The 24,418-nt window shown below is 42.2% G+C and overlaps 1 protein-coding gene across 5 annotated transcripts in view; it reads right to left on the bottom strand.

The window, feature by feature from the left end:
- The window catches only part of RALYL (RALY RNA binding protein like), a 2,307,036-nt gene that overhangs the window by 1,625,070 nt on the left and 657,548 nt on the right, over positions 1-24,418 (bottom strand). The window lies entirely within an intron of this gene.

Here is a 24,418-nt window from a genome sequence, read left to right as displayed (position 1 = left end):
AATTGGTTGTAGCCCAAGGTCGTGGTTCAAGCAGACCATTGCTCTGGTAATATTTTCATCCAGAGAGGCTCTTCCAATACCATGTTTATATCTATAGACATCTAATAACTAGCAACACCGGCGGCGCAGGTCAATTTACTGTAATCTCAGTATACTTAGGCACAGAGGGGCAACTGTCAATGTTACCACTTTCAGGAACACTGTACAAAGGGATTAGGCATGACCAAGATGCCTATCTATATAATAGTGGCAGTACATTTAAGGTTACATTGAACTAACCTTATGTAGGAATACGCCAACATGCTTTCCTCTGTACTTTGTGTTCCCTTCCATGAACATTCAAGCATGGTGTGGCTAAATCAAACACTCAATGCCAAATTTGGGGAGGTTTCAATAAGGGCTCATCAATGTTTTCAAGCTGAATTTCTGTCAGTCATCTCGGGATTAGTCTGCTGTGGTGCATGCCACAAAATTGTAGAGAATTACATTAGCCAACATTGAGATGTACATTTTCTTAAAGCCCAAAATATGTACCTATTTCAAGAGGATTACCGAACATGTGCAGTGGAGGTAGAGGGCAACAATTACTAATATTCTGCAAAAGTACAAATGTTATGCAAAACATACACACAGCCACTACCCCAACATCAGCACACGTGCACGCACAGGCACGCGCGCACAAACACACACACATCTGTTCAATCATAAACAGTGTAGTGAGAGGGGCACAGCATGCAAACTATACAGTAACATGAATTTTATTCCCCAAAATGCAAAGGATGATCTGCTGTGACAAATACACACTGGGCCTGCTATAAATGTGCAGTGGTGTGGTAGGGCCAATCATAATTAACCATATATTGCAAGATGTATAAAATCATGCATAACCACTTAGCACAGACACACCCACTCACTCATTGGTAGCTTTGGTAGCTATGTGCCCTATGATGGGAGAGACAATGTGACATGGAAAATATAAAGCACACTATAATGTTCCGTAAAGTGCATTAGGGTCACTGTCCATGTGTAGTGGATTCAGAAGGACAAACAATATTACACAAAAAAATACTATGAAATTACACACTCTCTTATTTAGGCATGTACTCTTTGATCGGAATGACACAATTAAATTAAATATACACTGTACAATAAAATATATTCCACAAAACACACAAGGAGATCTGCTACACAAAACACACAGTGGGGCTACTCTACATACACAGTGGATCGCCTGGACAAAAGAAAAGGAAAAACATAACAAAAAAGGAAAAAATATTCAGTGAAACACACAAAAACAATAAAGACCCGCAAATGCACAAGAACACACTCACCCATGTTTAGTCATGCACACTACAACACAGGCGCACTGTTACATGGACCAAACAAATTCTAAAATATAGTGGGCAGCAAATGGTCAGAAGGACACAATGATAAGAGAAATATATTTTACAACAAATAAAAAAATCCACAACAACTTATACACAATATGGAAACAAGAGGAAACCTAAAGAAAGACTTCAGCATGCAACAGAGAACTCACACACCCTTACACAATGTAACCATTATGTGGAATAATAACACACAATCACTCCATGTGACTGTCATTGTCATATGTGTGCCACACCACAGTTGTGGCACACTTCTAACTTCTCAAAGACACAAAAGACATGGACCAATTTAAAACACAAGTATAACAGGCAGGCAACAAAGAGCTGCATAATACTTTCACATTCACAAACTTCAAGAAGAATTCAACTAACCCTGCAACAACATGCACACCATTTGAAAACAAGGAAACACAATCATCATTGGTCAATGTTTAGGACAACATCACAGACCAGAGGCCTCCCTCTCCCAAACATCAAAGAGAAAACATCAATGTCAGTTTGGAAACAATCGCAACGTCCCCCTGTGGAAAGAGGTTCAGGCTGCGTAAATTGTGTTAGTAAGAAGCGCTGGTCATTTAGTGTCAGTGTTTGCCATTTGGTTTGGCAGTTCTGCACGTGGTATTTGCAGTTAGTGTTGACACACTTTAGAGAGCATCACAGAGCTTTACACGATGAAAGAAAGAGCAACAATATAATAAAATTGCTCATTGTATTTAGATGTTAGAGCTAGGGCGTGCATAATAATTTGTCTAGCTAGTAGTACGGATTGATGTTGTACTTTGGTTGTACAGAGAGCTAGCATGTGAACGGGTAGCTGAAGTGCCCAGCAGTGAGATAGGGTAAGGGTTGTGTTGTAGTAACAGGACGGCTTTTTTCCACTTGAGCAACAGTTCTGCCATCTTGGATTAGGCTTTGTTAAAGGTTGCAACTTTAGGTCGTTATGGAATTAGGCCACTGTTGGAGCTTTTTCTTCTATCCATTTAAGTAGAGTTTATGTATCCCTCCCCTGCGAGTGTGCACACAGCCAAACCTATCTAGGAAGAGGGACGCGCAGCGCAAATAGCAGTTAATTGTGCCAGGCTGTGCAACTCACAGGAGCTGAGAATGGCGTGTTAGTTTCAAACAATTATAGTAGTGCTGCCGCAGTGAAAGACAAATTGCAAGAGTACAGAGCCTGATTTCTGGCATTGTCAAGGTGCTGAGCTAGGTTTGAAGTAATACTGCCCCCATTGAGAAGTGGCCAGTGCATTTGAACTACAGGTGTCTGGACAAATACAGCAAATAAATATACAAAATGCGTCCCCAAGAGTGGTGCCTTGCCTGCTATTTTTATGAAGCACCTTGTTTCCAAGAAAGATACGGTAGGAGGCCTGTTAGGGAAGTAACGTGTTCTAAGATGGGAGTAGCAAGAGGTGATGCCAAAGAGTACAACTGCAACGTTAAAGGGCTATCTGGGAATGCCAAATTGTCTGGTCTCATAAGGAAGCCATTCTATTACCAGGGGGGGTTTGACCTCATTGTTCTTATTTGCTCCCCGATTGGGTCCTGTCGGGGGTATGCACTTCACGATTTGGCAAGAGTTACCTTGACCAATAAGCAGAGTCTATTGTTGCAACAACGTACCAGACAATAGTGGACAAATCACGTCACAGGGATTTCTGCTGACTGCACAGTGAGGTCATCTTGTAAGGGGTTGTATTTAGGTATGACCAATGGGATATTCAGCTATAGGGCATGTTTAGATTTTGGTATAGAGGTTAACCAAAGGAGAATGTGGGATTATGTTGTATCTGATATGTTTTGCTTTGTGGTTTTCCACTTTAAAAGATAAATTAGATATGGGCATGTGGAGCTTGGATTCAGTGCACAGTGTTACGGGACTGACTGGCACTGCCAGCCATATCTGCATGTAATGCAACTTTTTAATTGATCCCCTTGGAGTTGTTTTTATCGATCAGGTTTTGGGCCTACCTTGTATTGTATTGTACCAGGATTTATAAAGCACAACTAATGACCATAGGCGTCTAGGCGCTGAGTAGGATGCAGACATTCATGCGGGAGCCGTGTTATAAAAACAAGGATTTTAAATTAAAAAAAACATACATTTTGAGTGCCTTGCAGAATGGCAGATGCTCCTCAATTTCCCAAAGAGAGAGAGGGAGTTTATTCCACACATTCGGAGTAAGAACCGAAAAAGAGCAGCTCCCCATTCAGGCTTCATGCAGGCCATTAACTTGGGCTGCCGGGCCGTTACCTCCATATCCTTCTTCGTCCACCGCTTCCATAAAAGAAGTGCCACACCGCAAAGGGGAGACGAAACTTGCATTGCAGGGATGGAGACATGGACCTGCAGATGAAAAGCAGGTGAGGAACAGGAGGTATGTTTTTAAGGGTAGGGGGGTTGGAGAATAGCTGGCAGGGGTCATGCATGAGAATATTCTGTTACCGCATGTGAATTTGTGATTTTCGTATTCGACATTTTCGTATCCGAAATGATTGCATACATCCTGCTTACATCCTCCTTTATGCACATTGCACCACATGTCAACACCATTGGGTACTAGTAAAATGACTTGGAACGGGGGCTCTTTGCACAAATAGCCGGTAAGATAGTCCAGCAGGTTGAGTGATTGCTGCTATGATCTATGTGTGATCTGCAGGTCGCATGTTCAAATTCCAGGAAAGCCAACTCAGCCTTTCATCCTTCAGGAGTCAATAAATGAGTATCACCTTCAGCTGGGTGATATTGTATGGAAACATGTTCTATGTAAAGCGCTTTGGCGAAAGCACTATATAAATAAAAATCATATCATTACAAGTGATAGCCAATGACTTGAGCAAGGAGACATTCACACCCTCTCTCTGGTTCCCACTACTTGCCTCCACATCTTGCTCCACTGACCTCGAAAAAGGAAGTTATTACCTGTCACTGCTGTTATTTGTCATTATTCAGCCAGACAAGGAAAGGTAATGGGTTCTATGTAGAGCTACCGCTCCATTTTTCATGCAGTCTCCTTTGAATTTTTCTTTCTTGATATACAATTTTTTGATCATTTGCAGGGGAAACATGGACAATTGTAGAATATTATTCAATGATTGCACAAGGACTAGAAAACAAACCTTTCTGCCTATGCCCCAAGACTAGGGAACCTCCTCCCTGTCGGCATCTGGCTTGCCCCCACGATTCAAGACCCACCTCTTGCAGGTGTCTCTCCTCGTCAACACCTATGCCATCATGTCACCCATGGCACCGCCTGACTTGTTAGACGCCGCCTGCCGCTTTCCTCCCTACCACCCGGTCTATCTGTACCCCTCCTCTGTCTCCCTCTGTATCCTACACCGTGCTGTATATCTGTTCTGTTGTTACCACTGAAAAAGCACTCCATTATGAGTTTGTAATGTTGTACACCTATGTAAAGCACTCCGTTATGTATCTGTATTGGTGTATTCCTCAGCAAAGCACCCCGTTGCTTCTCGAAGCAAGGTCAATGCTCAATAAATATAATAATAATAATAATAATAATAATAATAATAATAATAATAATAATAATAATAATAATAATAATACTGCTGCCACTGTTCTTTCCAGAATGGCTGATTCAGAGTCCTGGAGGCAGGAGGTGTCACTCCTGCCAGGTCTGACCTGGCGGGATTAACACCACCAGCCTGCAGGCGGACATGGAAACACCAGCTCTGTCATACACGGAACCAGTGTTTCCATGGTACTCCATGACTCCATGGGAATGGGGATTTACAGAATTCCACCTCTGGAATTACCGGGTCACCGGGGATGTAATGCCCCCGTGATTCCGCCAATCATGGAGGCGGAATGGTATTACAGGTCCGGTGGCAGCCTGCTGGTTTTTCCAGCATGGCTAACGCCGGACTCGTAATGAGGCCCATTATGTTTCTTTTCCATGGAGCCTGACCAATTAAACAATCACTAGATTCAATTTCCTAAGACCACATGGCCTGCAAAATGCCTCTAGATTCCAAGCAGGAACTAGCAATCAAGTGACCAGAACCTCTAAGAAAACCAGCATTGTAGCACAGTTGGTGATCAAACCATCTGAATTCCTGAGAAAACCGCTGGAGCCACCATCTGATGTACCTACTGCATCCACTAGTGCCAGAATTGGTAGTGAATAAGAATGTATTGCCAACTCTGAGCCCAAAGTATCATCCAATTTGAATCATATGGACAAGAAGGTGACTGGTGCTCTAGTGCTGGGGACAATCTTTGATGCGAGGTGCTGTCACAAGAGGAGAGAAAAGCAATGGAAAAGAAGCTCCAGCACTGATAACAGACAAGGATGCTCTTTCAGCAGAAGGTGACAATGGTGATGAAAGTGATGAAAAGTCCAAGGACATTCATTCCTCTCCAGCACCAATTTTAATAGATGATGATAATAACAATGCTAATGATGACGATAATGGTGCCACATTCTGGTCATCTGTCAGCACTGGCGAAAGGAAGATGCAGGAATCACTGGCACGTGGATAATGTTGCTGATATTATTCCTGTGAGAAGAAGTGTGACTAAGGTGCGACAGAAGCTCAATACAAAGCAAATATCTATCTGCCCAACTTTGCAATTATTTTCCCCAAGAAAATAATTAAGTAAGCCGGGGTAGGGCAAGTAGTACAAGCCCAACTATTTCTCTTAACAAAGTAGCAGCAACAGAAAGCTGTCTAGCAACCATAGGGGCCTGTGGTTCTTCTGTGTTGTCCACGACAGAATCTACCAGCACCACCACAAAAATAGAAAGCTGTGTCAGTGTCTTTGCCAATGTGAAAATGGCATCATAACGGTCCAGATATGGGCTCACCATCTGTAGGGGTAATGGCCAGATTGCAATCTGTTCACTCTGAAAACAAAGTGTGAGTCTTGGAAAGCCAGGCTTACATTATGGTATTGTGGAACTGTCCTGTCAGTGGGAAAACATTAATCAAGGGGAACTGCGTGATCATCGGGGAAAGAGCAAAAATGCGTTGGCTGCTGGAACGTCTTGAAGACTAAAACATGCTTGGGGATGCTTGTGGTCTCGTGAAGAAGGGATGTGAACAAGCGGTTTGGGCTGTACTGCTCCTTTTGGGATGAGACTAAGTCTGATATGCATATGGTCTTTCCCCTTTTGTAAGGGCTTGGCAGCTGAAGGTCTGCAGGGTGGCCTGGAGCAATGCCAGAGGTTCAGATTAATTCCAAACCTTCCAGCCATCACCTCTTTTCTTTTGCATAATTCAACCCGAGTGGGACTGGTGTGCCCAGACGTGGTTCCCGTACCTGCTTGGCCTAGAAACCCAAGCTACTCCTCACAGATGAGTCCCAACAAGGCTGAGACATGTTTGGGGATGCTTGTGGTCTCGTGCAGAATGGATATGACCAAGCAGTTTAGTCTGGACCACTCCATTTTGGGTGGAACCATGCCTGATTTTCATATGTCTTTCCCCTTTTGTAATGGCTTGGCAGGCAAAGAACGATGGTCTGGGGGGTTACCCAAAGCAATGCCAGAGGTTAGTATTAATTCCAAACCTTTCAGCCATCACCTCTTTTGTTTTACGTCTTCAGATCAGACAGAGCTTATAGTCAGAGAAGATGATAGTGATGGAGCTGCGGGAACACCAACATTTGAGCATGGCCACAACCCCCAGGCTTCCCATAGTCTCTCCCATTTGGCACATTTGTCGTACCGAATAATGAGCCAGATACTCTTGTTCGACAATCTTGCAAGCCTGGCAGCACAATGTCAGTCTAGTTCTCTTAAAAAAATCTAGCATCAAGTTCGCTTTCATCACGTTTACTAAGTACCACAGAAACCATCCTTTGGTGTTTTTTTGTAATGGGAATCTGGCCAAAATATTGGACCAAGTCTGATTTGCATATGGTCTTTCCCCTTTCTGTATGGTTTTGCAGGCTGGAGAAAAATGGTCTGGAGAGATGCCCAGATAGTGGGAGATGTTATGATGAATTCTGAACCATCCAGTCATCACCTCTTTTGTTTTACTGGTTGCTCAAACCCTGCCATGTTCTTTTCTGAGATCTGAAGGATGTTGGGAAATTGCCAAAGCCACTTGTCCAAAATATCATGTACACTGACACACATTGTTCAATACTTGTAATGCCAAATCTTCACAGAAGTCTTTTAGCAACACTCCAAAAAGCACTAATGGAGTCCACTATTCTTTTGACAACAGACATGTGGACCAGTGGACAAGCAACACAAGGCACATTGATATTATTTAAAGCAACTTCATAGCAGCCGTTCAAGCCCCAATACCTCAGCTGCCATTCCACAAAAACTTTGCCAGCAATCAACTATTTCAATGTATGCCATGGGGAAGGTACAGATGGCAGCAAACATCCTTGCAGTTTTATATTTTTTTGTATGGTTTAAACCAAAAGGGTTGACTGTTGCTAGACAATGTAATTACCATATGTGGCAAAGGTTGCAGACACTTCAGTAATGTCATCAAAGCTCAGAAGACTCTGAGAAGATTTCAAATCATGATTGGTCTTCTGCACAGACGTATACAAGAGATGTCCACCCAATAAAATTAACGTATTTATTTGATTTAATATACTTTTAACCACAAGGTTTGTGTATGCATTAAAACAATACATGACATAAAAAACATTCCAACACATTAAAATCCACAACCCAACATTACACTAATTTAAGATAACTAATACATTAAAATACATCCTTTACTGGTTTATATAATTCCTGTATGACAGCTTAGTTTAAAAAATAAATAAAACTCCATGTGATAACTTGTTTAAAATGCCAATACATTTCCAATAAAAATGTACGATAAAAAATATAAAATTTATATTGTTGCTTTCCATAAAATTTTTGCAGACCATAGACATATCTTTACAATTAAAATAATGATCATGTGATTTTAGGAAAGCATCTCTCATGGCAGATAGACTTGCACAATCAACCAACAAGTGTTTGAGTGTTTCTATTACATGTTCCCCGCATAGGCAACACCACCTTTCTGATCTGCTTATCCTCAATTTTGCACCTTTGACTTCCAAAACTCTCACAGTTGTTAAATCTCATTAAGATCAAAACTTCAATTAACAGTCAACCCCTTTGGAATAGCTCAACACTATCCTTTTCATATCTTTGCCCCAAAAGCAACGGGATCTCATAAAATGGCTCATCCACCCTCTAGCACCATTTGAATATGCTAGACAAGTTGCCAGAAATGAAAGGACAACCATGTCATCCCTCTAGTTCATGTGCTCAAGACCAGATCGAGATGATGGGCCAGAAAAACATAGAAATTATGATTTTGAAGCTATGGGCCTGGTGAAGAGCATAAATCAGTCTTTAGAAAGAAAAAAATGCCAGATTCAGCTAGCCCGTAGGAGTTCAACTGTGCCACAATTTTAAACACATTCTAAATAATTTAATGTGCGTAATACCGCAAAATACAAGACATGCATCCTGGAGCAAGTTGTGGCACATGAGTGAGAGCGAGCTCACTTGCAACCTTGTATAAAAGGAAATGGAGAAGTACCCTCTTCTTGCACCTCCAGACAGAACAGTCCCAGTTTTCATACCACCACCCTACACCACTGCCACCATACTCTCGGGAAAGGGGACATTTCAAGCCTCTCGAAGGTTCCTTCACCTGTTAACAATGAGCACATAAGCACAATTTCAAATCTGTATTCTTCCTCTAAAGTAGTTTCCTAAGTCCAGTTGAAAGCAGAGGACAATATTAAGAAACAATTAGCCAAATTAGGTTTCAAGATAGAGCAAACAGAATAACCATTCCATTTCAAGTAGGACAGCGGAGGATATCCTTCAGAAGTAGGTCAAAGCTAATGATCTGTTCATCATGCATGTTAAGCATCTGCTTTACTGGCAGAGCAAAATGGAGAAGTGAACAACACTAAGCAGGCTAGTAATCACATATCTAGTGTGCCTGCAGCCGGCATCAATTCTGGATTTATTTTAGTGCTGTGGGTACCATCATTGTATACTGAAGAATACGTCTCTCAGACAAAAATGTAGGGATCTGGACCATGATTAACATAGGCACTTTTCTGCTAGATGAGCATTTGGAGAAAGGACAGCTGAGAGACTTTGAACATGTTTCTGCTGCTACTCACTCAGATGATGATGGTTCAGAGGACCACACCATCATCCACTAACGCTGCTTAACACTGCAGCAGAGAAATCGGGGTACTGCAAATACAGTAGACATTTTTAACATCTATATTTAATAAACCCAGATGTGTTAGTTAATCCTTCCCTTAAAATCATGGCTCTTACATGCAACACATTGACTTCTTAGGACATGCTTCATCTGCGCATCAGCATACAGTAAAGAAAAACAGACGGCCAACTACCCGAGGTTGGGGTGTAAGTCTTCCTTCAAAAGGTAGAATGTCTTCTATGAGGACACATATTCTCAATTCTTCGGCACACAGTATTGTTGAGAACTAGTTCATACACATACACCTGCGCAATAATGTTCAGCTGCAAACAGAATTGGTGAGAACTTCCATCCAATAAAAGAAAGGTGAATGGAAAAAAACTTTGCTGGCAGGATAGGTGGAAATAAACAAGTAAACTCCAACCTCATGTGGAAGAGAAGTCAGGAAGTTCACACATTTACACTGGTGGTGAAAATAACTTTGCACACCCGTAATAGTTTGTACTAGTAGAGATTATGGAAAGTCATCAGTGACGTTATTGATGTTAAGATCATTTAAGAAATACTGCAACATCATCACCCTCAATATTAGAGAATCGTTCCAAAATGAGTCGTAATGAATTATCATTCATGGAATGGTCCTTTTATTGAATTGTTTTAATTTCAGTCCTTTTCAGTGCAGTACTATGAATTGAAAAGTCAATTTCAATGAAAATTATTTCTTGAGAAAATCATTATTGAGGAATATTTTATCTTCATTTCGGCTTTGGCATTACATTATTTAATGGTGCATTAATTGTTGTTTTCTAAAAATATATATATTGTTAAAAGTACTGTAAAGTTTAACCTTGTGCCTAACCAAACCAATCCAGAATGTTGTTCCTACCTTATCTCTGATCCTAACATGACTCTAATTGTGACCCTAAGCCTTACCTTAAACCAGTGGTCTTAAGGTGTCTGTAGTGTGAGACCATCTGAACAATTGTTCAGGAAGTATAGACTGTGCCCCCTTTTGCCTCATCAGGATGGTGGCACAGGAAGTTGAAGTGGTGGTAGGCAGCATGCCAAATCGTGCCCTTGCCGCAAACTGATGAATACTGCCCGATACATAAAGATGGACTTTGACTCTGATTCAATTGAGCGAGGCAAAATGTAAGGTGACATTTTATCTTTGCAATACCTGGGGGCAGTATCATGGAGACATCTGTGCAGCAATCAACCAATCTTAAACTTAATCTTATCTTACATGGGCACGTAGTGTAATGAATTTGCATGAAGCTAAGACTGGATCTCATTTATGTGGACCTCCAAACAGCCTATGCAGCCCAACAATTAAGCCCTGGGTAATATCCATAGAGATGGCATTGGACTAATCCAATTGGGAATGTGTAAGAGTGCCCATAGCCAAAGCCTACCTTATCTCAGGATAAAGTGCAATATCAGCTTCAGCCAAAAAGTGTGTATAAAAGACTGAACTTGACCTGACATTTCAGGATCATGAAATACCTACCTCAAAGACTTTTTTACTAGATTATTTACCTTGATGCCATTAGGAAAAAGTGATGGAGGGTATTCCAAGCGGAAGGAATTTAAGAGTCCAAGGGCCCCAGAAACATTGCGTCTTGGGTAGCATACAAATGTTTGTGCTTCATTTACCCCACAACCAATCGAAGACAGTTAGACAGTGCATCTATTTGGTCCGGCCTCCCATCCAGGGGCAGATACATCTGGTTATCCTCTGCATATGAATGTAATGTCAGACCTTCTCAAAGCAACTGTTGAGGTGTAGCTATAGCCAAATATGTACATTAAATTAGCATGTAATGTTTGTTCATACATTTTATGTGTGTGTGTGTTTGCTGGTAAAATGATGGTAGAACAATAAAAATGAATGATTTACTTATTACTATATTAAAGTAGACTGGGGACATCGGTGATCACCGGGGTACTCCAAAAGATAACATATGCTAGTTTGGCACATCTTATATCACTGTTGAGGTATGCTGTTCCAAAAAGGAGGCAAACCACTTGAGTGTGTCCAAACCCACAACCCTTGCAGTATACAAATGAGTTAATACGGTGCAGAAGTCGATCCGATTGAAGGCCAGGAATATGTCCTGCAGCACCAATCTAGAAGCCACCCATAAGTCAGACATTGACAATTTATTGTCTCATAATTTCCAGTAATAGAACAATAGTTTCCATGGTCATTGAGGTCCAATGTTTTTTTTTTTTTTTTGCAACAGCCTTATCAACCCATTTTAAGTGAGGTAACCCACACATAGCGAGCTATTACAAATGCTGGCACATAATTATCTAACTCATTTTCCCCTTAGATGCTTTTGATGGGTTTTAGCTTTTGACTTCAGAAAAAGAGGAAAGAGAGAGAGACATTCTAGGAACCAGCACATTTGGGGTAGCATCGGATATTGCACTCACACTACTCTGTGCCCTATCATTTCAATTTATTGAATGAAAAAATGAGATCTAGACAGAGGACAGAAGAGAAGAAGGTGTACTCACTATAGCTTAGGGTGAAACGCTTTTGAGTCACTACAAATAATTTCTGTGGATGGCTACCAACTTCTAAATTGTCTTTTTACACAGCCGACCAAACTGCTTTTCACTGTATCCCTTACAGTATTTTTATGTGACATGATATTTATTATCGATTTTCCTTCCGCCTCTCTGCATTGTTGTTTCAGTGTTGTTAAAATAGGCAAGTTAAAAACATAGCAGCTGTTTATAGCCCTTCCAATGACTCAATTGATTTAATTGTTAATATTTTGCAGGAATATTGAGCAGACCATGTGGCTTATGTACATCACACCTACCAAGGAAACAAAATAAACAATACAAAATATCAATTCTCTATGGTTTTCTTTCTTCAAGCATTCAAAAGTCTAGCATAGTTATAATGTTTGTTAGGCTTGACATTCTTATGAATCCAAGTTATTTATAACTTCCTTCATAGTGAGATGAAGAAACTTACAGAAAACATCTCGGATGGTGAGTATCTCTATATTAGTCGGAATAGAAATGATTTCAACACCTATTTGTAAGAATCAGATCAGGACAAAATAATATTTGTATCTAGAGATTAACATATTAAAACTATATGAGTATAATACAGAAAACGTTACATTATGTGAGAGAAATTAGCTATTGAATACAAGAAGTCCAAAAGAGAAAAGCAGAAAAATATAGAACTGTTTACCAACTTCAATACTCAAAAAAATCATCAAGGGTACACAATCATGTGTGAACACTGGCATCTGTTGAAACTGGATAGCAACATAAACAAGATTACATTCGATAAATCATCAAACACCTACATGGAATCAACTATGAGTGAACACAATGTTTATACCCAAGCATACTTGGGAATATTACAAGAACATCAACAACATGCTTATACTTTAAAAGAAAAGTTTCTTCAAATGTGGACATTTCAGCATATGTAGATGTCCTACACATAAGATGTAAGGTCAGAAATTTGACAACATGGAATACAATCGAAACAGATATATTCTCATTGAAGTTAGTTATCCACAGTCTAAAGTGCATGGGGTAAAATGCCTACCTGGAAAGGACCTTACACAAGTTCAGAGAAAATATAATCGAACACCTTATCACATTGGGAAATTCGGAAATGATGCTATTGCTATACATTGGTACAATGAACATACATGTGTACATTTAATATGATTAAATGTTGTTGTTTGAAAAGCATACATTAGTTAAAGAAAAGTGGTAGGGATTGTACACTTGAACTACTTTGTGTGCCTGTGAATTCAGAGTTTAAAATATAATACATACTGAGATATTTGTAGTTGGGACATACTGCAACAATGTTGGTAAGTGTTACATAAATACCTTGTACTCGTTTATTTGTATCTTTGTCATTTGGCCATTCATTAATTATGAACATTAAGAAATTAGTTATTGTCATCAATTATATCATTCTCAGATTGTCTGCTGAAAATAATCAGTTTCTCTAACAGTAATACTTTAATCTTCGTAAGATTGAAATAGTTCTCTTTTGATGTTAATTGGAGAGTCATGTTTTTGTGTTTCAAATGTATGTGTGGAGCGCTCTTTGAATCTACAATGCGAACACATATTTTATTTTAATAGTGAGTACGTGATTTGGTTACAGGTAGCTAGATGATAGAGACAAGGACTGTAATACTAAGGGAGGAATGATACATGAAGGCGAGGCTGATCAAGGCTAAATATTTCACCTTGGTCTTGGCATTGACATTATTCCTCTGCATCTTTGAGCAGGTTTCAACTCAAACCACAACACTCAGAATGCCTGGTTTACTCAGATTCCATCATCCTAATATCCCATTCACTTAAGGTGAGAACGTGAGTAATTGCCCTGAAATACAGAGGTCATCATTACGAATTTGACAGTAAACAAGGCACTCAAATTGTGGGATGAATGGGCATTAACACCATGGCATCTAGTACAATTAATAGCAAATTATTAGGACATGTGTGTGTGACACCCTTCAGCATTAACAGTAATTCCTTCCCTTGGAAATAGCATCTAAAACGGATTGGTATTTCTTCCACTTTTCATCAGAAATAGTGTTAACGCTAGAAAAGTGACCGATTTGTAATTTTCCCTGCGGAATTGACACTGAGCAGAAATAGTGTGATTCCATGAAGCAGAAGCTCAGTGGTGGCCATCTTTGAAAACGCAAGGCATTCAAAATCACCCCATTACCTGTTGCCATCTGAGCACACACATTGTGTAAAATAGGTCAGCGGGGGGGGGGGGGGGGGGGGAAAGCAAAGGGAAGGTGCATGACATGCGATTATGGAAACCACAATTCTATGAACCACAGCTCCAGAACCGTACTAATGGGATGATCAGCCATGCAGGAGAACTCTTTGGACTGCATAAAAGGGAACACATAAAAAACTGTGGGAAGAACAACATCTCGACAGAAATAAGAGACAGGACTGTAGCTGTGGGGTCTGTGCCCTGGGACAATGAAGACAGCTGGAATAGGTGGATTGGCTTGAAGGCCATGATGGGGAGTCTTATATCCATCCACCGTTGGGAGACAGTTGCCACAGGAGATGGTACAGTTAAGTCACTCACCCTGACATCCTAGGAGGACAAGGCAAGAGGTATGCCCCACATGGCTTGTCTGGAGGGTATAGGAGTAACAGAGGATGGAGCAGGCAGTCATCCCAAGCCTGGTGAGTACAGTGTGGGACAAATGTCATCCCTCATATGAGAATGCATAACCTACCTTGTTACTCAAAGGCATGTCTTAGACTGTGGAGTGATATGTCCACAATGCTCAAGCTGAATCTCTGGTACAATAGCCATGGGAGTATTCCATGGGACAACTGAAAGGATGTGACACCCAGAGAGAGACCCCACATCCAAATGCGTGTGATGTCAGAAATGTACCATGGCACCAACACACTTGAATTCTCATGCAATCTGGAGAGACATTTATGAGGCAGCCCACTGCTACATGGACGATTCACACTCCCAGTGGCCACATGCAAACCACACGCATCCATCTCCATGAAACCCACAGTGAAAGCTCTTTCACCAGTATCTATAAAGATCCATGTGCGTGGCTCATGAGCCATGGAACTGCCTTGAGTTGCATCACAAATGGCAGACACATTAAGTGTGTCTCCATGCCCTCATTAACAAAATGCCATTGTTGTGTGTGGCCCATTAAAACATACCGCGTTCAGGAAAGTACACTTGCATGCTGACTCAGGAGAATTAACCACAAGATACTCATGTCAACAAAAGCCCAGAGAGGCCAAACTCCTGGTGACACCGTCCAAAGTGTGCGTACTTGAAAGTGCATGTGTACACATGTTTAAATAATGTACCGCCTGGTTATCAACTCACCCTCCAGAATTCACAAAAGATGTTGTGGTTACTGACACCATTACCACCACCAACATTGCTCATCGCGCAGCTGCTACACCTGCCACCACCACCGACACAAGCGTGCATGCCCCTGTTGAGATCAGAAATCAGAACATCCACCATCTACTCATGGGGTTACACTGTGAACCACCAGCACGCTCAAACATTTGACCAGTTTGCAAGCCCCTGCTACCCCATACTCACCTGCTGCACTTGGCACTAGCATAACACCACCCACATAGGGACTGATGATGATCTGATTGCATCTGTGGATTTTGGTGGGTGGGGGGACGGTGCCTTTGCTACACTCAGAGATATGTCTGCAGTCTTGACCGGGTTCCCCAGTACACTTTGGAAGGAATCTGGAACATACTGAACAACATCAAGCAACGTCACAAGCACATTGGATACATAGCAGAGACATTGCCATTAGGAATACTGTTCAGAGCTCGTCCAAATGGTTAGGGTGATGGACAGGCGCAGTGCCACCATCTCACATGTGACAGCATCAAACATGGTGGTAGGACAGAGAGTGTGAGGGTTGGCAGGGGCAATATCAGCAGGCACAGAGACATTTCAACCCTTTTAGGTTGCTGGGGCATAGCTCTCCCCCTTGTGGCACCCCTGACCCTAGGTTTTATGTGGTGTCTCTGATGTTCCGTTTTATGTTCTCGCCAGCACTATTATGCCCCCGGGCCTGTGGCATGCGCTTTACAAATAAATATAAATAAATAAATAAATAAATAAATGGAGAAGAAAGTGCTCTTGCCAATGCAGCCTATCTGTGGGCTGGATTTGGAAAGTTCCACTTCTGTCAGCCCACACAGAAGGGTCACTGCCAGGGACCCGACAGGGTCTGTCACAACACTCATCCACATGCCCACAAGCTGAGCAATCTGCCAGGGGAAAAGGATCACGGCAATCGGACTCCTCTTCCAGAGTCAGTCATGTAGGGGATGAGAGTGAAGGGAGGCCAAGGGTTTCGAGGATGACGGTGAAGGGAGAATGGTGTTGGGGATGAGGGAGGGTAAGGCTGTTGTGGAATAGGGAGGAGGGAGGACAAGCATGCTGAGATGAGGGTGGAGGGAAGGTAAGGGCGTTGGTAATGAGGGTGAAGGGAGGGCCAGGGTGTGGTGGATGTGGATGGAGGGAGAGTAAGGGAGTTGCCGTTTTGGAAAAGTAATGCCACTTCTAAACATGACATTAGGAGAGCACAGTCATTCTTGAGTGGTTCTGACATTTTAAATATGTGACTATGCACACCCATGGGAGGGCAATGTATTACAATGTCCTTACAAACATTTGCCTATCAGTTCTTGACATATGAGATGTCCATCCTTTCCTTCCACATGGGCACTGCATGGTGGCCTGTATTAACATGCATGTATGTCGTCATGCTCCTGTGGTGGTAACATTTTGACATCTAGGAGCATTGGGAAATGTCTTCTGATGCACATGTTGTACAATAGCACACACCACCAATACGTTCACCACTTTGTCTCTGGACTGTACATTATGGTGCCTCCAGTTTGATGGCGGCACCAGAACTTCGACTTTAGCAAGGCAAAGTTACACTCAATACAAAGCCTGGCCCCCATGTATGCTTCATTATATGCCACTGTGTGTGCTATCTGAGGGCTCTGGACAGGTGTCATGCACCGCAGCCACTGGGGATAGCCGATGCAACCTGCAAAACCAATGGGGGTGCTGTTGGCTGCTCTTGAATGGGTGTGAGTCATTTGAAGTTATGCCACAATGGCCTAATGATGAGCCGCTGCAAGACAATGGCACCGTGGGTCTAACCCCGGATCAACAGTGGTTCACGGTCAGGTTGGTATGACAGATCACCTGTAGAGTTTGGGAATTCTGTTGTTTCCTGTTGCGGTACACCTCTCCCAGTTGCACAGACCAGAGCTGCTATGATGTTTGGAAGGTGGACAGCTGCATTGCATCTTGCTTTTGTCACATTTACATCTGCATGAGTGGCATGCAGAAAAATGTGCTGGGGTGCATCTAGCACCTAATCAAGCAGTTTGTTAAACGTAAACCGAGCCATGCAACGCAGCATGCCCAGAGTGTGTTTTGGGATGTGCAACTGGCCAAAAAGTGCAGCACCAACACAAGCTTCAGCAGTGATGGCATGGATCCTCTTAAGTTGACCTTACTCTCTATATTTAGCTGTATCCTGCGAAATAACTCAGTTATGGTCTTCCTGTTCAGGGGTTACAGTGTAATGAGCTGCCCATTACTGAATGCCAGAGTGATGGTCTGCACGGAAGAATAGGCAGCCTCCTTCCATGGAGTCACCTCCACCTTTGTGCAGGTTCCATGATGAAATAGTGCTGCAGTGCATACCTCTGCATTGCAATGCATAGCAGGAGGTTCTGGAGCTCAACGTGTTCAACTTCTCAAGGATACATGGTGTCAAGAAGTGTGCTTGGGGAGGTTTTGGCACTTACATACCCTTCCAGGGTCAATTGGGTGCACTTGTGGGTACAATTCCATCACCAGGATGCATTTACCTCCACCTCTGGAGGTAGAGGTAAATGCACCGTTTTTAGGTAGAATTACTGCCATTTCTGGTGGTATTTTTTACATTGTGGTATGTTGGAATTGTATTTTTATTTTCTAGTGCTAATTCAACCAGTGGAATTAGCGCAGGGGAAATTACCACTGTTCCTTGTTGGTAATTCCACCGGCACTAATTCCTAAGGTGAAATTAGCACCCAGAGAATTACAGCCTATATTCGGTTGCCTGTACTTCGGCAGGGCAAGACAAGTGGTGGTAAATTCATCACTGACACTTTTACCCCTTACCGCTGAACTTGTATCGCGGCCCAGAGTGCCCCGCTTTTACATTCAAATTGCTGTGACCCAAATGTTCCCACAAAGTATAATCAGAAAATGATCCACCTCGTTTCTCTCCAACAGGGGAATTGGAGAAAACCATATGAAAACTGGCCAAAATGATGAGCTGTATGGAGGTAGAGCTCCAACGTTTACATAATTGGTCTTTTGTTTTGGCACACAGAAGCATGACATGCTGAATATAGAGCAGCACATACATTTCATTCTGTCTGTTCAGCACCTCTGCGGATCTATTTAGAAAGACTGCACCAGTTTTCAAATGTGTTTGGAACATACATGTAAATTATATATTTTCATTGACAATGAACTTGTAATTAAGAAGTGCATGCACAAAAGCACCATTAGTGTTTGCATAATTGCACCAATATCACTTCTCACCATCTACACCAAATAAATACATCACATTTCATGTCCATATATTAAGCATTTTACATTCATGTGTATAAAACTAATTTCATTTGTACGTTCAAATCATTTTAAAATTTCAAACAATACATTTTCATGAGCAAGCTTGGGACGTTTTCTGGCTTTCCTGAAACAATTAAAAGACAGCAGCAGCAACATTTCACTTTAACGTGTTTAACCATAGTGCGCTGCCAGTGATTCGCAAGTGCAATTCCACTGTGTAAGGCAATGCCTTTTTTCGATATACTTGGATACAATTGGTTATTTATAACGCACTTACTACCCAGAGGTTTCTAAGCACGGACCTGGGGATTGAACCTGTGTTGCTCTGTGTCGTCTTGCTTCCAAGGCGAGCACGTTGCCTCTGAGCTATCCTACCCGGGACCACTGTTACATGGAGTGTTATTTTACAATCCATGAAGTGCAAATGTAGGGCGTAAAACCAAGGTGTTAGCCATGTACACCTTATTTCACATTGCACTGCATTTTTAGTGCCATTTGGAGTCGGAAAAGAAGCACTAGACAGAGTTATCGTGTCTGCCTGCAGTCCTCTTCCACCTTCAAAGAGCATACGGTTTAACACCTACATGAGATTTTCACAAATGGTTTACCAGTGGTCTTCAAACTGTGGGCTGTGCCCCCTAGGCCGAAAAGCTCTAAACAAAGAGAGCATCTTGACTTTTAACAGGAAATCCATGCTGTGTTGGAATTTGGCAGACCCAGCAATGATATTTCTGATCCTGAGTGGTTGGGGCCAGGGTTGGACTGGGGCACAAAGTTGTCTCGGGCCCACAGTTGCAAATGGCAATTTATTCCTTTTGTGACACTGTTTGAATAGTAACCAAGGGGGAGTTTTTTGATAAAATGTAATGCAAATTGTTAAATTCATTTAAAAAACAGTTATTCAGCAACAATGGTTAAAACTACTAGCCGCATAGTGAAGTAACTCATCAAACTGTCCCAAAATGACCCCAAAAGTGACCCACTTTGTCCAAAAATACTGGCCACACTAATATTATGTGTTTTTGGTTTGGGCGTTGCCCTATTGCCCTGCAGGCCAGTCCGAGCCTGGTTGGGCCCTCAACATAAACAAGTGTGGATACTAGGGTATTAAACCAATTGATTCCTGTGGAATTTGCCTGTTTTCAGCAGCTGGTACAAGTGGGTGTATTTCATAGTTATTCATTGTAAATGATGTACGCAAAAAATAATGTACAGGTAGCCTTTTCACTTAGAAAAGTTAATGTAAAGGAAAGATCGAGAAATCCGTAGCCCAGACTATTAGTGCTGGCTTGCAAAAAGAAAAAAAGGAACCGGTGCAGTGTGAATATCGCAATCGAACAATGATTGAGATGCGATGGGGAACAGGAAATGCATAGATGCATAGGTTTCCATATGCTCTGGGCCATCACACGGTCTTGGCATTGCAGAAATGGCTATCACTTTGTGTGGTGTCAACATATGTACAGACAGCATAGCTGACATATTCGTTTTGCTTCCCATAATGTGTGCATTTTAGGATCATTGGGCAATAACTGTAGGGAAGAGCTCGTCAAATGGTTAGTACAATTATTCCGAAGGTTTTCAGAATGGCAATGAATGTTCAGTTTATGAATTTGAACCGTTCTTCATTCCCAAGGAAACAAGTAAACTAAATATTAACATTTCCCCACCCCACACATTCTCATAGCAGACATTATTGGCATTATGTTCCTTTTATGCAACATACCTTTCAATTATGTTTGTGGTTTCTTAGAGACCAGGCCCCCAAGAAACTCTCCCACATAACAAACATAGTGACATGATTTCACCAGGATAATATAATTGGTGAAATGGGAAAGCTGGGATTTCAGTGAAGGTTTCACTGTGCCCCAGTTTGCAATTGGACAGCAGGCTACATATCCTCCCATTCCATCGGGTCTTTGTAATGTAATGGGTTATTTATAATACCCAGAGGGTTCTGAGTGCAGAACCGGGATCGAACCTCTGATGCTCCGCATCATCTTGCTTTCAAGATGAGCGCGTTGCCCCTGAGGTATCCTCCCAAGACAAACCATGACAAAGCTAGAGAATTCATTGGAAGAGACACGCCATTGATGAACTGGGGGGTCTGGCTCTGCTCTCAAAGCCAACCATGATCTGGCACAACAAAAGACTCATAACCTGCCTTCCTCCTTCTCCAGCTCTGAACACAAAACTCATTCCTGTCACACTGTTTACCTACCCTCCACTACAACATAAGACCCTCATTTGCATCCTGACTCCCAGCAGTACCCGTTATATAAATAGCTAAATGTATAACTATGAAGTAACACTATAGATTATAAAGCTGTATAAGTCACACTTGCTCTGCAGACAGTTAAAGAAAATAAGTCACATGGTTGAAAAGTGATTTGCTCAGGATCACATAAGGAATGACATTTGAAAGGTAGGGATATGAGCCCTGTCTTCCTGGTTCCTAAAGTTTCCCCATTTAGAAATCAGGGAGACTTCCATCTTCAAAAGGCTTTCTGCAATGTTGTTATTCAATGGCAAAAACAGTAAAAACCTCATCTTCAAAGCACCAAAGTATTTACAAGAGGGAGGCCTACAATCATCAGTATCCTGCAGCAAAAACTTGTTATTGAACTATCCCGACCATGCCACTGGAACACCAAGTGGCTCCCACAGTGGACTAATTGGGACTCAACATTCATCACCATACTCTGCCCCTGACAATGCCTATTCATATTTATGTCTTTACTTACCCTTTGCAACACTTTGGTACTTCCCTATTTCCTTTCACAAATATCCCTTAATGAACTTAAGCAGTTTTCATTACCAGGCTATTCCTATGCAGCAGTTTCCAGGATAACCTTAGTGATGAGTTCTGCTTTCACTTTCCAAGGACCAGAGATGATGGAAGCAGATTATCTTCAGGTGTAGCACTCCAGGTGTTGCTAACGAGCCGGCTTCAGTACAGGGTGGATCCGTTTTTAGACAGATGCCTGCAGGAGCACAGGGCTCTTGCATTGAGTTCCCTGCCAGCCTCTAGTGCTTTAATCCAAGGTTTCTGCTGTGCCTTGTTACAACAGGTTCCAGAACCTCTCCTGTGTCAGTGCCCTGTGCTTCCTGCCTTGCTAATCTGCCTGCACTCCCCTGCCTTCTGCCCTGCAAATGTGTGCTTCCTGCCCTGTGGGCCTGCTCCTGTGCTTGCAGTCTTCTGTTCCCTGTGCGCAGCCCCTTGCTCTCTTCCATAGATTCTTCTGTTCCCTGCCCTCAGTTCCTTATTCTATGTCCATAATCTGTGTTAGCTTTAGCTTCCATGGTTCCAGTCCTGAGTTTCCTCATTATTCATTTGTGGTTCTGCCCCTGTTATTCAGGTACAGAGTTCCTTGTATTCCTTGCTACATGGGTATTCTGCATGTCATCTTCCACAGGTAGTCTGTGAATTGACCTGTCTCTGTGAAGTTTCCCTATGTATTGTTGTACCTGCTGTCTAATATTTATACATGTGAGATGTATTTCTGTCAAGGCCTCATGGTGTCATGCAGGGGTGTGTCAGTTGGCGTAGGAAGTCCTATGTAGTTTGTCACAGGGCAGGTCCGTCATACACAGGACTATGGCAGAGCATGCATTACATTTGCATAGGTGAACACACCTCACAGTCATTCCAACCCTTCTGACTTGGGACACTGTATACGTGTTTGATAGTGTGTACACTTAGCCAGGCATCCAGATCCATTGCCCTTTGTTGGGCTCCATGCAATCAAGGTAGAGTATTGCATTGCAAGACAATGGCACCGTGGGTCTAACCCCGGATCAACAGTGGTTCACGGTCAGGTTGGTATGACAGATCACCTGTAGAGTTTGGGAATTCTGTTGTTTCCTGTTGCGGTACACCTCTCCCAGTTGCACAGACCAGAGCTGCTATGATGTTTGGAAGGTGGACAGCTGCATTGCATCTTGCTTTTGTCACATTTACATCTGCATGAGTGGCATGCAGAAAAATGTGCTGGGGTGCATCTAGCACCTAATCAAGCAGTTTGTTAAACGTAAACCGAGCCATGCAACGCAGCATGCCCAGAGTGTGTTTTGGGATGTGCAACTGGCCAAAAAGTGCAGCACCAACACAAGCTTCAGCAGTGATGGCATGGATCCTCTTAAGTTGACCTTACTCTCTATATTTAGCTGTATCCTGCGAAATAACTCAGTTATGGTCTTCCTGTTCAGGGGTTACAGTGTAATGAGCTGCCCATTACTGAATGCCAGAGTGATGGTCTGCACGGAAGAATAGGCAGCCTCCTTCCATGGAGTCACCTCCACCTTTGTGCAGGTTCCATGATGAAATAGTGCTGCAGTGCATGCCTCTGCATTGCAATGCATAGCAGGAGGTTCTGGAGCTCAACGTGTTCAACTTCTCAAGGATACATGGTGTCAAGAAGTGTGCTTGGGGAGGTTTTGGCACTTACATACCCTTCCAGGGTCAATTGGGTGCACTTGTGGGTACAATTCCATCACCAGGATGCATTTACCTCCACCTCTGGAGGTAGAGGTAAATGCACCGTTTTTAGGTAGAATTACTGCCATTTCTGGTGGTATTTTTTACATTGTGGTATGTTGGAATTGTATTTTTATTTTCTAGTGCTAATTCAACCAGTGGAATTAGCGCAGGGGAAATTACCACTGTTCCTTGTTGGTAATTCCACCGGCACTAATTCCTAAGGTGAAATTAGCACCCAGAGAATTACAGCCTATATTCGGTTGCCTGTACTTCGGCAGGGCAAGACAAGTGGTGGTAAATTCATCACTGACACTTTTACCCCTTACCGCTGAACTTGTATCGCGGCCCAGAGTGCCCCGCTTTTACATTCAAATTGCTGTGACCCAAATGTTCCCACAAAGTATAATCAGAAAATGATCCACCTCGTTTCTCTCCAACAGGGGAATTGGAGAAAACCATATGAAAACTGGCCAAAATGATGAGCTGTATGGAGGTAGAGCTCCAACGTTTACATAATTGGTCTTTTGTTTTGGCACACAGAAGCATGACATGCTGAATATAGAGCAGCACATACATTTCATTCTGTCTGTTCAGCACCTCTGCGGATCTATTTAGAAAGACTGCACCAGTTTTCAAATGTGTTTGGAACATACATGTAAATTATATATGTTCATTGACAATGAACTTGTAATTAAGAAGTGCATGCACAAAAGCAGCATTAGTGTTTGCATAATTGCACCAATATCACTTCTCACCATCTACACCAAATAAATACATCACATTTCATGTCCATATATTAAGCATTTTACATTCATGTGTATAAAACTAATTTCATTTGTACGTTCAAATCATTTTAAAATTTCAAACAATACATTTTCATGAGCAAGCTTGGGACGTTTTCTGGCTTTCCTGAAACAATTAAAAGACAGCAGCAGCAACATTTCACTTTAACGTGTTTAACCATAGTGCGCTGCCAGTGATTCGCAAGTGCAATTCCACTGTGTAAGGCAATGCCTTTTTTCGATATACTTGGATACAATTGGTTATTTATAACGCACTTACTACCCAGAGGTTTCTAAGCACGGACCTGGGGATTGAACCTGTGTTGCTCTGTGTCGTCTTGCTTCCAAGGCGAGCACGTTGCCTCTGAGCTATCCTACCCGGGACCACTGTTACATGGAG

Source organism: Ambystoma mexicanum, chromosome 5q, assembly GCF_040938575.1.
Source record: "Ambystoma mexicanum isolate Mex_15411 chromosome 5q, UKY_AmexF1_1, whole genome shotgun sequence".
Classification (NCBI taxonomy): Eukaryota; Metazoa; Chordata; class Amphibia; order Caudata; family Ambystomatidae; genus Ambystoma; species Ambystoma mexicanum.
This window is presented reverse-complemented; position numbering and strand designations above follow the sequence as displayed.